Here is a 14,928-nt window from a genome sequence, read left to right as displayed (position 1 = left end):
TAATTGCTACATATTTAAAACACTGTTTATGTGTTGTCATTCTACATGCAGTGGCGGATTATCAGTGAGGCTGATGAGGCTGCAGCCTCAGGCTCAAAGATTTTGTAAAAAAAAATGTTTTAGACTTGTCTGATACGATTAAAAACACATAGACAATGAATGTTATGGGGGTTGGGTTTAGGTCCAACGGGAATCAACATAGGCCCTGACCCGAAATTAATTAGGCCCACGCCATTTTAAATAGGTCCTATTTAAAAACTATATAGGCCCTCCAGCAACTGCCGCCTCAGGCCCCGGTGGAGCTTAATCCGCCACTGTCTACATGTATGGTGGTTTACCGCCCTCGCGTCGTCTGTTAACATTCTACATATATGGTGGCTTACCGCCCTCGCATCGTCTGTTAACATTATGGTGATTTATTGCCCTGGCGTTGTCTGTTAACATTCTACATGTATGATTTACCGCCCTCGCATCGTCTGGTTCATTGTGGTATCGTTCATTTAATACCAAGTTGGAGATAATATGCTGTAGTTATATATATCACAAATAGAGCTAATTTTATGCAAAAACAACTAATGCAACTTCACGTCTCTTGTATTACCAGGTTGGTTTCGGGTAAAGAAATGAAATGTATCTCAAAATTTACGACTGCGCATTTCTCCACGAGGGATAGAGGCCGTGAATTTCGTTTCTCGTCCACCCAACAATTTTAACTAAAATCAATTTTAAGGACATTAACAAACATTGATTATGACATAAAGAATAATAATAATATTACCAATGGCCCGGTAATTCCCATTCAATTTATTACCATAGCATGGGAAGTACAGCTACAGCCCTGGGCCCTGTTTCTCGAAATTTTAACTAAAGATAAAATCCAAATTTTAGTAGATACTTCAATTTTGATTGGATAAGCTCTAAAATCAACCTAAGATTATTCAAATTTTAGTATATTATCCAATCAAATAACTACAATTTGAATTTTATCTTAGTTAAATTTTCGTGAAACGGGCACCTGCACCCGTTTATTTTATTGTAAGGCAATTTAAGCAATTAGATGACGCCCCAAATTACAACCCCAAGATAAAAAATCACCCATATGATTCAATAAACAACAACAACAAAAAATATCCTAAATGAAAATCTGAACTCACTTGATATCTAATGTCATGAAAAGAAGAGCACTTGTCTATAAAAATACATCTTTGTTTCCAATGGTTTAAAATGGTCAATTTCTTGGTATTATAGGGGTATAGGGTTAATTTTGTCTGTAAAATTTTTCCGAATTCAATTAGCAATGGTTTGAATGTTTTCAGTCCAGCGTCGATTATATGGACACCCTATAATCTTATAGCCTTAGGTCTGACATTGTATGGACACCCTATGATCTTATAGCCTTAGGTCTGACATTGTATTGACACCCTATAATCTTATAGCCTTAGGTGTGACATTGTATGGACACCCTGTGATCTTATAGCCTTAGGTGTGACATTGTATGGACACCCTGTCATCTTATACCCATAGGTCTGACATTGTATGGATACCCTGTGATGTTATACCCTGAGGTGTGACATTGTATGGACACCCTGTGGTTCTATACCCTTAGGTGTGACATTGTATGGACACCCTGTGATGTTATATCCTGAGGTGGGACATTGTATGAACACCCTATCATCTTATAACCTTACACATGCCATCCCCATAACTATGACATTCTACCCATTGTAACGCTCTAGGGTTAGGGTTAGGGTTAAGGTTAGGATTAGCGCTAGCCCAGATTACATCTCATGACCTTTGACCAAACTTGAAGTTGGCCTTATCAAATAGATGTAACCATCATTGAGCCATTCAAACAAATTACTGGTTAAATTGAACAACTAGAATAACCTCATATTCTCTAATATAATCATTTCAATATACTCACTTGATCAGACATATTGATGACGTGATGGGCGTGATCGGTCAGCTTATAACACAAATACACGACCGTCTTTCACTGATGTTGAAGCGCCTTCTGGCTCTAACAAGGGACGAGGCCGTGCTACAAATAAGGAAATATTTTTTGCAGAATCCCCGTAAATAGAAACCCACACACTATTTATAGTAACTGACTCATGTATATGTATGATTTAACAAGTTTCACGGTCGAACTACAAATAATAAGGAAATATTTGTTTTCTATGGTGGCTGATTGGTATCATGTCTAGATGTGGCCCTTCATAAGGCGACAACCTGACGTCACTAAATGTTAATATGACATCACGACATTTATACACATGAGCTTGTGTCTTTGTCCCATCTACTAAACTAGACACTTCGTCCTGAACTACCGACAAGAAAAACTACGCTGCAAAATTCCGGGGAAAGTTCTTGACCAACACCAGGATCAGTGTATATAATCATACCGTATATACAGAGGAAGATGACCGCCAATCCCACAACACGACATCACGACATTTTAACACGACATTGCGACAATTTTAATGCCGTGATGTCGAGTTGTAGCGTTGTCGTGATTTCGGGTTAATATGTCGTGATGTCGCCTTATGAAGGGTGACATCACGACATGATACCAATCCGCCACCATAGTTTTTTTTGAATCCACGTTTGATAAACCCTTACAGTATTTATCGTAGCTGACTCAGTTATAGTCTTGTCTAAACAGTAATTTTAAAGCTGTACAAAGTCTTCATGAGATACACAAACATGTTTAATTCAAATGTATTTTAATATAAAGACAAAATAAATTTTAGAAAATCAAAAAATTAGCCTACATTTACAGAACAAATCTCGAACAACAGATTTCCAAATACAACTCTCCAAATACAAATCTTGCAAAACATTTCTCTAAAAACATTTCTCCAAATACATTTCTCCAAAAACTATTTCTCGAAATAAAATCAAACCATGTGTTAGTCCCGAAATGACCTAGTGGAGCAATTGTTTAAACTATTAAACCACCATCCTCCATCATACTGGAGAAGACAATTTCTGTTGGCATCAGCGTCATTATCTCTGTCATAAGTACTGAAAGATGATCCATTTAAACCATTTAAAGTGTCGCCAAGAATATTAACATTAATCATTATGAAAATAAAATTACCTTGTGAGATTTTAAACTTTCTTAAAGTCAAAAGTTATTTATTAATAAAATATGATCAAACATAAAAGATAAGATACTATTTAATAATCCAGTTATTCTACGTATTATATTAGCATATTTCTATATCTTGTTCACGATAAATAATTCTACTTACCTGTACACGATAAATAATTCTACTTACCTGTACATTAAGGGCATGTACTCCCTCTCTCTTGACAGTTTTAATTTGAGTTCCATCCACGTAGCAAAATGTTTTCAGGAATCCTAAATAAAAGTTATAGACTTATTTAAATTATTGTTATCAATTATTAATTACACACAAAAAAGGGAAATCTGAAGATTGTCGTGTGCCCCTCCCCCTTTCCCAAAACCTTATGAACTCGACAGAGACTTCGATTGTCTTTCAAATAACGTGTGAGGTAATGAGAGGACACACCTTATCGATAAACAGAGTCCAGCTTTAAAAACTGTCCGGGGGAAGCCCTCGGAACTACATTCTGAGTCTCTAAATCCCCATTCCCCCTCACCAAGGAATTCCGGTCCAACGAGTGTGTATACATTTGAACGTCTTCAGTTAAAACATCAAATTAATTAAATTAAATCACATTTAATGGACCATGAAACATGTAAAGAAAATATTTGACATTTTTGTAATAAATAAATAAACGGAATGTTAATATGATTGACTTGTATTATTTATTTGATGACAATGGTATGTTCTATTGTATTAAATACACCAAATATTATTACACAGCTATATCGTTATACTCCATCAATAGATACATCCCTCTCTCTCCCTCTCTACATCTATATCTACCTTTATAAACCTTCTCAAATTTCACCTCTTTATATTATATATTATTGGTGGCCTACTTATTCAACAAGGACGTTACCTTTATTTACAGTATTATTATATATATTTACCTGTATGATATAAGTATTATAATATATATTTACCTGTATGATATAAGTATTATAATATATATTTACCTGTATTTACAGTGGTTGTGGGAATATAAGTATTAGTAGAAATAAAACAGTGGACGAATTAGTGAAGACGATACACGAGGAGTGGAGACGGAAGACTGGTAGATATTATGGTGATTATATTGGCTTTATCTTCAGTGTTAAACAAAACGAGTACATTATCAACAAACACAATAAACATCTTCCATTATCACATTTTAATATCGAAAGTGGAGATACATTTCACTGGTACAATCCTCTTTGATTAAGTTAATGTGTGTGTGCATGGGGGAGAAAATGTTTTGTAATCTATTAAAGTCTGGTTCAGAACAATGCACTGAGAGGAGAGACTCAGAGAGCATACTGCCGGTATGTATGACGTCACCCTGGCGTGTAATTAATGACGGAAAAGAGAAGCCGTCTCCTCTATAATTTGCAAGTGTGTTCCTTAAAGTAAAATTTCCGTAACACCATTTTGACTCCCTACGTTGACAGTTGCAACAATACGATGGTCCTAATAAATATATATATATATATATATATATTATATTTTTTTTTTTGATTATAAATTGAGAATCAGTAATTTGTAATGGTAATAATATTTTAATAATAATATAATATGGTAATAATATAGCGAAAGAATTGTTAATTTTAAATATTGTTATATAGACTATTGTTTAACTGTTATGACATAAAAACATAGACAAAACTATTGTTGTTCCTGTTACGTATTTGATTTCGGTATGCTGAGAAAACACAACGTTGTAGTCCTAAAGGAGAGAGATACAGGCTAACAAAATAGACGATCAAGGCTAACAAAAGATATGTGGCGCGGTACACAGTTGCCCCAATATGAATTTCGGTCCGACTGACCCGAGAAATATTTGACTTTGGAAGCAGGTCAGTTAGATGCTTTGTGACCTCGTGGCCCGAAAGAGAAAACGTTTTAAAAATATCCCCCATCCTCCCTTCCTTCGCTCAATATTCGAAAATTTCGGGTCGGGTTATATGTCGGGTTATCGATTCTAATTGTCACAAAAATTCATATTATGTGTTTCTACCCAAACCCCACCACGCCCTGCCTGAACGACAAATAATTTTCTCACATCCATTCTCTAGCATCAACCACGACAATAAATAATTGCAGATTAATCATAAGAGCCTCGACCCGAGTATTGGAATGTTCGATCGCAGACCTCCTGTATTCGAATGTTCGATCGCAGACCTCCTGTATTCGAATGTTCTATTGTAGACCTCCTGTATTCGAATGTTCTATTGTAGACCTCCTGTATTCGAATGTTCTATTGTAGACCTCCTGTATTCGAATGTTCTATTGTAGACCTCCTGTATTCGAATGTTCTATTGTAGACCTCCTGTATTCGCATAATGAATAGCAGAACTCCTGTATTAAAATACTCGAATACTAGTTTGAGATTAGGATACTCGCCATAGACTAGAAATGAAATAAAATGACATGGCGTTTAAGTTCTATTGTTCTGCTCCGAACTGGGCTAATGACGATGGGTATGACGATGGATGCCCGGACAGGGGCACTACGGCCTACTCTTATATCGAGTTCCAGCTGCAAAGAATTTTTACGTGCGATCCAATTTGTACACGGGGCCTCGTTTTTTTTTCGTCCTATTCGGACGACTAAACAGCCGCCTTTTCAGGTCCTCCGCCCTGGATGAACTTTCTCGGCCAATGCTAGCGAGCCAGCGTCTCGCCCATTTAGGCACAGTGGATCCACATAGACTAGAAACCAGCCAACCAATCATCGTGTAAACAAGAAATAGAATGGAACAAGATTTCCAGAAGTTAATTTGCTAGATAAGTATTATGGGATACCAACAATTGGCAGGTTTAATTGGGACAGAGGAAACGGATCCTACTTATCATCGAGCATTTGTTGTCAATAGCGGCAACAGTATAGCAAGTAATGACAATATAGTAGTTGGAAGAGTCCATAAAAAGTAGATAAAATGAGTAAAGTAAATGCGTCCATTCTAGATGATTATTAGGCTCATAAAAAACAATCCCGGCTTATTCCCTTTAAAGGCGCCTTTAGTATATTACTAATTCCATATTTGGTGAATATCGAATAAGCAAGTTCGTGGTTCGTCGTTTCATTTGTTCGTTGTACGACCATTGTTACTATGGCAACCAAAGTGTCAAATAAAGTTATTCAAAAGGCACAAGAGAGAGAGAGAGAAATGGGGTTTAACGTCCACTCGACACAAACTAGGTCATTTCGGGACTAACATATTGTTTAATTTTATTTACATAATTCGCTTGCGCGTAGGGGTCTTTAGCAGTGGGAGGAAACCGGAGGCCCCGGAGAAAACCCACGAGGTTGGACAGGCGACCCTACTCCCAAAAGGCACAAAGATGCATTATGCAAGACCTAAATCTGGCTATTGCTCACCTTTCTTGCTTGGAATATTGCCAAACACGTAATCAACACTATAGGCCATGGGATGGTCGAGATATAATAATTTAATAATTTAACGTTAAATACTCGAACCCTTTTCATAATCATCGTAGCTATGACATTTGAGAATCTCGACTATCTTACCTACATCTTCTCACACTCATAACATAGCTCAGAATAAAGCAATTCGACTGAAATGTTCAATATATTCATTTTTCGTTATATGTTTTTCAACTATAATAGCCCGAACGGCCAGCGCTTTGTGTTTCCGGATTGTGAAATTATTCACCAAAGCGCAATGCCATCTCCAATAATTATGAAAATCCATGACACGAATTAGCTTACAGTACGTTCTTAACAAATTTACTACGCTGTCACGGTGATCCTATACAGTTCCCAGTATGATCATTAGTGCACTTTCAATGCACCCACTACTGCTCTATGTGTGCTCTCAGTGCACCCAAGTCGCTACCGCAGCGCTATCACTACGCATTCAGCAATACGCTAACAACTCATTCATTGAACAGGTGCGCCGTGCATCCAAAATAGAGCCTTCTGCGACCAGGGCATCGGTCTATTCAAAACCCTATCACACTGCGTCCTAAAATGTATGAAATCATGCGGTAAAACGCAGAAACGTCTCTGAGAACGATTTGGAGAGGTAGTGGAAAACAACCATGACAGTGTATTAACGCAGTACAGTCACGGTCAAGGTAGCTCATGGCGACCTCCTCTCGGCCCGAGAGTTTCTACTGCGTCAACAGATCGTTCTTAGAGACCTAGATGCACTTTGCCGTACGTTTTTAGGTTGTAGCGGGAGCGCCAGCGTGATCACGTGTAGATGTAATAGGATTTTCCCTAAAAAGATGTAATGGGCTATATACTCGTCAGATCGGGATGGCGTCCTTACTTCGCTGCTACGACGACGGAAAATGGTCTCAGAGCGCGCAAAGATCGCCATATACAATATACTCACACATTAAATTAAGATTCGCCATTTAAAATTTAACACTTTATTTCCTCAAAATCCATATTTAAAAATAATTTTATCTAACGACTTGTTATTCATCATTGATATGATTCAACCCAAACAATTGGCTTGTCAATGACACCTGATCCTGTCCTTTTCATGACTACATACCACTTAAATAGATATGAAATCTGCTTTCTATACAGCTACAGAAAGACGACATTATGATAATTTATACATGTAACTACACCCAACACATGACTAGTCTTTATACATTTATACATTGTGAACTAAGCGATCCGTTACCTAAAACACGTAACACGTGATTACCGTATGGTTCTTTCAAGAAAATATTATATTTATAGAAAGCTAGGTCAATCTTGTATTTTCACGACCCACAAAACCACTAAACGAGTAATATTTCTAGAGAATATTTATTTATCCAATTTATCGTGCACGATGCAGGGTATACATGCTCTTTCAAGAATATCTTATATCATTTGATAAGTTGGCAGGGTTAATACAATTTTGATTTGCTCTTTCTAATTATGTCAATGATAGTTTCTATCCCCCCCTCCCCTTAGCAACAATGGCGTTCGACTTGCCAAAGTGCAATCATTTATTGTTTACACGAAAATGGGGTTTCACATTTCACTTGGAATATATATTTCATCTTGTGCTAGAAATACATCTTGCGAGATAATTCAAGCAATTTAGAATAATACCAAATAGCAGGTCGCTGTCTTTATGATTAAAATGAGAAGGGGTTTCACGTCCTACTCCGACTAGTCTAATACAACGTCGTTGTCATTATTGACATATTTCCAGGCGAAGTACGAATTTCGAGTAATATTAATCGAAATTGTTTTTATAGACGTTGTTGTTCAGTTGAAAATATCAACCGTGTTCTTGTTACATTTTGACTTTTTTTAAGTTTTTGTTTTGGTCTCGGTTTTAAGTTCTATCTGAATGCCAAGGTTTAATGACCAACAACCTCACACCCACCACGGTTCTCCGTGGCCATGTCATTTGTAGCTTTAAAAGTCACGCATTTCCGCGAAAGGTTGTTGTATAACCAAACGACCATAGCACTACTGTCCGTGGCTATGACATGTTGTAGCGGCCACGACAGGTTATATCTATACTTAAAAAAAAAACAAAAAAAAAACGTCAGTACCATTTCAAAATCAGAGAGGCACTTAAATCAAATCATTCTAGAAAACGATTTACTAAATGGATCAAAGCAATTTTTTCTGAACAGTATGTTGACACATTAGTGATTAATTCATTACAATTCCTAGACATTACGAGAAGGTTTAGAGTCTGTACACAGTCTATACATCAGTATCTGGTGTGTCCACCGCGAGTGTCAATATCAGCAGCGCACCGTCTGTACATGGAGTGGACCAGGCGATTAATGAACGCCATTGGCACCTGGAACCACACTCTCAGAAAAGCTTGACGCAATCCATCGGATGTGTTTGGTCTCGGTACGATGTTATTAAGTCTCCCCTGAATTTCATCCCAAAGATGTTCAATCGGGTTTAAGTCCGGACTAAGGGTTGGGCAGTGCATAACGTTGACACCGTTCTGCTGTAGAAAGTCCCGAGTAACTCTGGCGGTGTGGGCATGGGCGTTGTCATGCTGCAAACGTTGTTTCGATGACGTGCGAAATGTGGTATGACGTGGGGTCTGAGAGCTTGATTGATGTAGCGCACTGCTGTGATGCCGCCTCCTCCCTCTGGACCACCATAGGACCCACTCTCTGGTTCAGGCCGATTCCACCCCACACCATTATGTTTGGACCTCCCCATGAGTCTCGTTCCATGACACATTGGTCAGAATAACGCTGGCCACGTCGACACCATATTCTAGTCCTGCCATCTGCAGTTGATACGCAATTCCGACTCTCATCTGTGAACAGAACAGTTCTGGTGGTGTTGGGCAAACTGTAGACGTCCACGTCGATGGCGACGGGTGAGAATCGGTTCACGGTAAGGTCTACGGCAATGGATGTTCTTTCTGGTGAGACGTCGGCGCAATGTATCGGTACTTAGATGCCTGTGTGAAGGGATTCTGCACGTGCTGTCGCACAACATGGTGGTCTTGTCGCCTTGTGGTAACCCATGGTTTACCAGTTTTGGGGCGATCATCCGAGGTGTTGGTGACCCGTAAGCGTTGCTGAAGCCTGTAGATGGTCCGAACATTAGCCTGAAAGTGATTGGCAACGCTTGGAAGTCTTCCAAGCGCCTGGTTCCTCGAGGCTGTCGTGAGTCGTGGCATGCTGCTGACGTTGTAGTGTGAATGTTTCAACCAGGTATAGGGGTGCATTTTATAGGGCTGGTCCCGGCGAACAGCACGTGCAGCATGAGTTACATGAAAATCATGGAGAACACATTACCATCTCAGAAGTCAGATTGCGTTTTTGAGAACATTTTATTGGGTTCAATTCTGTGTTTGGGGTGGAGCCTTATTGCTCAGGTAAAGTTAGAGATGTGGTCACCAATATACAATAAAAACATTTGGCAAGTTTTATGCAATGCGTCTATTCAGAGTAACATACCAACCTGACGTTTCTTTTGCTGCTTAGTATATAACCACACGACCACCACGATTTTATATTTGGCAAGTTGCCAGTGACCTGTTTTTAATATAAAATATTATGAAAGGAATATTTTAATTTCTGACGTGTAGATTTCTATTGATAATAATATATCTATTGGTGACTACGCAATAAAGCGTCTCAATATATTTATTAATATTACGATTCTTTCTTTAGTTGAACATTCAATCTATTTAATGTAACGACTCTTTGTTTAGTTGAACAATCAATCTATTTAATGTTCACGTGCAAATCTCACGTATACCACAAATTATAGAGAGGTTTTCCCTAGGATTTATTTTCAGTTCAACCGAGTCCTATATTACCTGGATTTTGTTTTTCTGATAACAGACCTTTGGTAAAAATACTCTAAGAAAGTCTCAGCTACACCCCCCCACACCCAGACACACACACACACGCACCCACCCATACCATCACACAGACACTTTAACATGGCTATTCCTACAGCAAAACTGTGCTATTGATTTGTTTAAAAATAATTTTGGTCTCTATTTGACTAGTTTTTACATATTTTTATACATTCGTTCGATTCCTGTCGTTTGAAAGCCTTTGTTAATTATACAAATATGATTTGGTACTGTGATGAATAGAATCCTGACCAAACTGATTTGTTAGTAAATAGGTTAGATGATACAGCATCACTTTGATAGAATAGGTTAGATCAGTGTTTCTCACCCTTTTTTTGGTTGCGACCTCATTTCAGAAACCAGCATCTGATAGCGACGCCTCGAAGAACAAAGTCACCTGAATAGCAAGTTGAAATTTGTTATAAACCAATTAGGGTCCCAAATTCGCAAGGGGTTCAAACTGACTCGGGATTAATTCACACGGGGTCCGATTTCGCGGCGGCTACATGGACACACTACCGTCACCGTATGGTGTATTCGGTAGCACCCTTGCCTTCTGGATGCGCATCAGTACCCGCATTGAAACCTGCTACCAAGAATTTATCAGGATTTCAGACCAGTATAACCTAGTCTACAACGCTTAGGTCATAATCAGAAATAGACGGTGATTTCCCTTTTGGAGATTTTAATAAATATTTCCTGCCTGTTTGTCTCGCCAGTTTTTTTTCCTCGCCATTTCTGCTGTCGATCAGAGTAGAAGAAGGTTGTGTTTATCAAATCTGTTACTGTAACAACAACATCATGGCTGACAATATAAGTAGAATTAACATGTTTCGGGGTATTTTAACGGATTTAAGTTCTGAACCCAACGCATTCATACAACCACGATTTCTGAAATAAGTTGAATTCGGCTTTATCCAGTCATATAGTGCTGACAAATAGACGAGGGTCCGATATACACAGAGATAGGATGGGTTTAACATCCACTCAACACAAACTAGGTCATTTCGAGACTAACACATACATGGTTCAATTTTTTTTCAATAATTCGCTTGTGTGTAGGGGTCTTTAGCAGTGGGAGGAAACCGGAGGACCCGGCCAGTTGACTCAATGACAGACCTTATGATACAGCACACACGTGCATTCGCCCCCCCCCCCCCTCAATATACAGACAATGAAATAATATATTGAAATTGGAAATATAGGCATGGGATTGTGGTGGGGATGAAGGGGAGAAATGTAGGGGAGAATAACATGTTTCACTTTCAATAATTCGTTTACACGTAAGGGTCTTTAGCGGTGGGGGAAAACCCGGGACCCTGATAAAACCCATGAGGTTTGGCGGTGGGAGGAAACCTAATAAAATCCACGCGGTTTGGAAGCGGGAGGAAACCGGGGGGGGGGGGGGTGTGATACAACCCACGAGGTTTGGCAGTGGTAGACCATATTACTGGTCACATACAAGTCTGGGTTGAAATACACAACATTTGTTTCGGGGTGTGTGGTTGGATTGCTATGTTTATAGAACCTATATTTTATGATATCCCACGCCCTTAGATACCAGATTGTATATATTAACTATAATAGGGCCTTGGTTACAATATACCTATAGTCATAAGCTGGTCAGACCGGTTTATCTGTATGTTGAGAGTATTCCCCTTATTTAATATCAATTGGTTATTTTGTAAATGTTAAAGATCCTTCCCTTCGCACAAACTGTGTAATATGATAATATATAACTGTTAAAGGTGCTTCCCCTCGTACAAACTGTGTAATATGATAATATACTTGGACTAAAAACATATTCAAACTAATTTCTCTATCAAAAGTTTGCTAAGACAACAACTCCATGACAACAGGAATCAGCCATGTTTATCACGTGACTTGGTTGAGGGGCAATCCATTACCAGCCTGTATTTACCCTTTAATCGCTGTCAATTTACCATAAATATCGAAGCCAAACTAAATTCCTGGATTGTCCTCTCTCAACTTCTTCTTCCGCCGTTTAATTACAAAATCTACTGGATGTTACATGCTGCCTGTTAGGTATACCCTCCCATGTTTATCTTGTGCGTGCGCCGTGGATGTTGTCATGGAATCCAACATTTTCTACTAAGACTGGGTATACCAAAATTTCCATACTTTCTTGGGCAATAACTTCCCCATAATTAATTTCGAGGTAAGGTATCTTTAAGCCTAACAACTTATAATCTTGTCTTCAACGTTACACTTAGCTATTATATTATTATAATGACGAGCAGTATAATCTAGTCTACAACGCTTACAATAGACAATCATATTATAAAAAAAGACCAGTATGATCTAATCTACAAAGCTAAACTCATAGTCACAAATAGTCAGGGATTTCCCTATTGGACATTTTATTAAAAAATTTATTTCTGTTTGTCTCTATTACAAGACATTTGTATTATTATATTAAATCTGTTATAATAACAACATTATAATGTCGGCCACAGGGAGTAGAATTAACATTAATAGTGTTTTCAAATCATGTATTTGGAGAAGGCTAAATCGGAGACGGTTCTGCACATTTTACCACTTGATGTCATATGTGGGTGAGGGTTAGAGTTAGAACCTGCAGATTTCGTCAAAGTCTCGAGATGTAAACAGGGTTAGCGCTAACCCTAACCCTGGGCCAAGCCCAACCCTTAGCTTAACCCTAACCCACAATCCACGTATGACGTCATATGTTCAGTACCGTCTCTGATCTAGCGTTCTCTCATCTATTTACGGTAATAACGAGAGTTTGACGCCGATTACGTCACGAGACACCATTATGTCACAAGTCACAATTACGTCACAAGTCTTATTATCGTAATTTCTGATTATGTTAGTCTTGATGGTTGACAGCCAGGGAAGAGATATAAAGATAGGATCTCTCTCTCTCTCTCTCTCTCTCTCTCTCTCAGTTTAGGTGAACGTTAAATATAAATAGATGTATTTGTTTGGTTTTTTTTTAGTCACTTCAACAGATTGTCCAACACCAGATTGTTAATTTGTACGATTCAAATAATGTACAACTAGGCAAGACCAACAACATACACTGTCATCAGACTAATCAACTAAAACAAGATGTTGATAGAATGAAGAATGAAATACAACAACTCAAGTCAGAAAATCAGACTCAAGCTGACGAAATACAAAAACTCAAGTCAAGGGTGAAAGTCCTGGAAGTAAAAACAGGAGTCAAGAAAACAAATAAAAATATAATTAAAGAAAAAGATGATATGATTGAACTTACTATACTATACTACAGCTTGTAAGTAGAAACATGGTCTTTATTCACTTGCTAATTAAACTGACAATATATTATATTTACCTTTATTTACAGTATTATAATATATATTTACCTGTATGATATAAGTATTATAATATATATTTACCTGTATTTACAGTGGTCTGTATAAGATGAATATAAGTATAAGTAGAGATCAAACAGTGGATAAATTAGAGAAGATGATACTGAATGAGTATAGAAAGAAGTATGGTGTAGAGTATGATGGTTATATTGGTTATATCTACAGTGATGCTGATCAACAGAACAAGTACATCTACCAACAACACAACAAAGATCTTACATTATCACACTTTAATATAATAGATAGCGATACAGTCACCCGGTGGTTCTAGTCTGTTGATGGTGTATAAAATATTAAATCATATATACTAACTATAAAACAATATTAAACATTTAACTTGAACATTGAATTCTATGTATATATACTAACTATAAAACAATATTAGATATATAACTTGATGGTGTATAAAATGGAGATGTTATTTTTACTGTGTATATAATTATAAAGACTGAATATGTTTTATATTATGTTGAAGTCCAGTTAAAAACTGTGACAAACGTATGAATACATCACGTGTGTGTGTGCGCGTGCGTGCGCGTGTGTGCACACTGCGGAGACAATGTTTTATATTCTGCTGAAGCAGAGAGCTAGTTCGGATCGGAGACGGTTCTGCACATTTTAGCACATACTATGTGGATTGCAGGTTAGGACCTGCAGATTTCGTTAAAATATCCAGATGTAAATAGGGCTAGCGCTAACCCTAACCCTGGGCCAAGCCCAACCCTTACCCATACCCCAACGCACAATCCACATATTGTGACGTCATATTGCAGGACCGTCTCCGATCTAACGTTCTCCATTCAGGAAACAGAGCACACTGTCGGTATGTATGACGCCACCATGTAATTGATGACGAAATAAAGACACCTCCTCATCAGTAATTTGATCCAGACTAGAACCTGTCAATCAATCATCAACCACTGTGTCATGTGACAAGGTGTTTTTATCGGTAGAGGTAATTGAGACGGACGATGATTTTATGTGAATACCACTGACACAAATACAATTTATATGTTACTATGGTAATATAATATACAATATAAAAATATAAATATTTATGGTAAAAAATTGTTGTGGAATTAATTTATATAAAATAAATTATGGGAGA

The 14,928-nt window shown here is 37.8% G+C and overlaps 1 long non-coding RNA gene across 4 annotated transcripts in view; it reads right to left on the bottom strand.

Moving 5' to 3' along the window:
• Positions 1-13,861, bottom strand: part of LOC126814293 (uncharacterized) — a 32,038-nt gene extending 18,177 nt beyond the window's left edge. Inside the window, exons 1-4 of one of the 4 annotated variants that reach the window (XR_008787495.1) lie at positions 4,094-4,108; positions 3,285-3,367; positions 2,907-3,027; positions 1,925-2,041 (exon numbers count right to left, since the gene is read on the bottom strand). This is a non-coding gene — a long non-coding RNA (uncharacterized LOC126814293). Of the gene's footprint in view, positions 1-1,924; positions 2,128-2,774; positions 2,794-2,906; positions 3,028-3,284; positions 3,368-4,093; positions 4,109-13,844 lie in introns of those variants that run through there. The other 3 variants (XR_008787496.1, XR_008787494.1, XR_008787493.1) reach the window with 3 other exon arrangements.
• Between the last annotated feature and the right edge of the window lie 1,067 nt (positions 13,862-14,928).

The sequence above is a fragment of the Patella vulgata genome, chromosome 3 (assembly GCF_932274485.2).
Source record: "Patella vulgata chromosome 3, xgPatVulg1.2, whole genome shotgun sequence".
Classification (NCBI taxonomy): domain Eukaryota; kingdom Metazoa; phylum Mollusca; class Gastropoda; family Patellidae; genus Patella; species Patella vulgata.
This window is presented reverse-complemented; position numbering and strand designations above follow the sequence as displayed.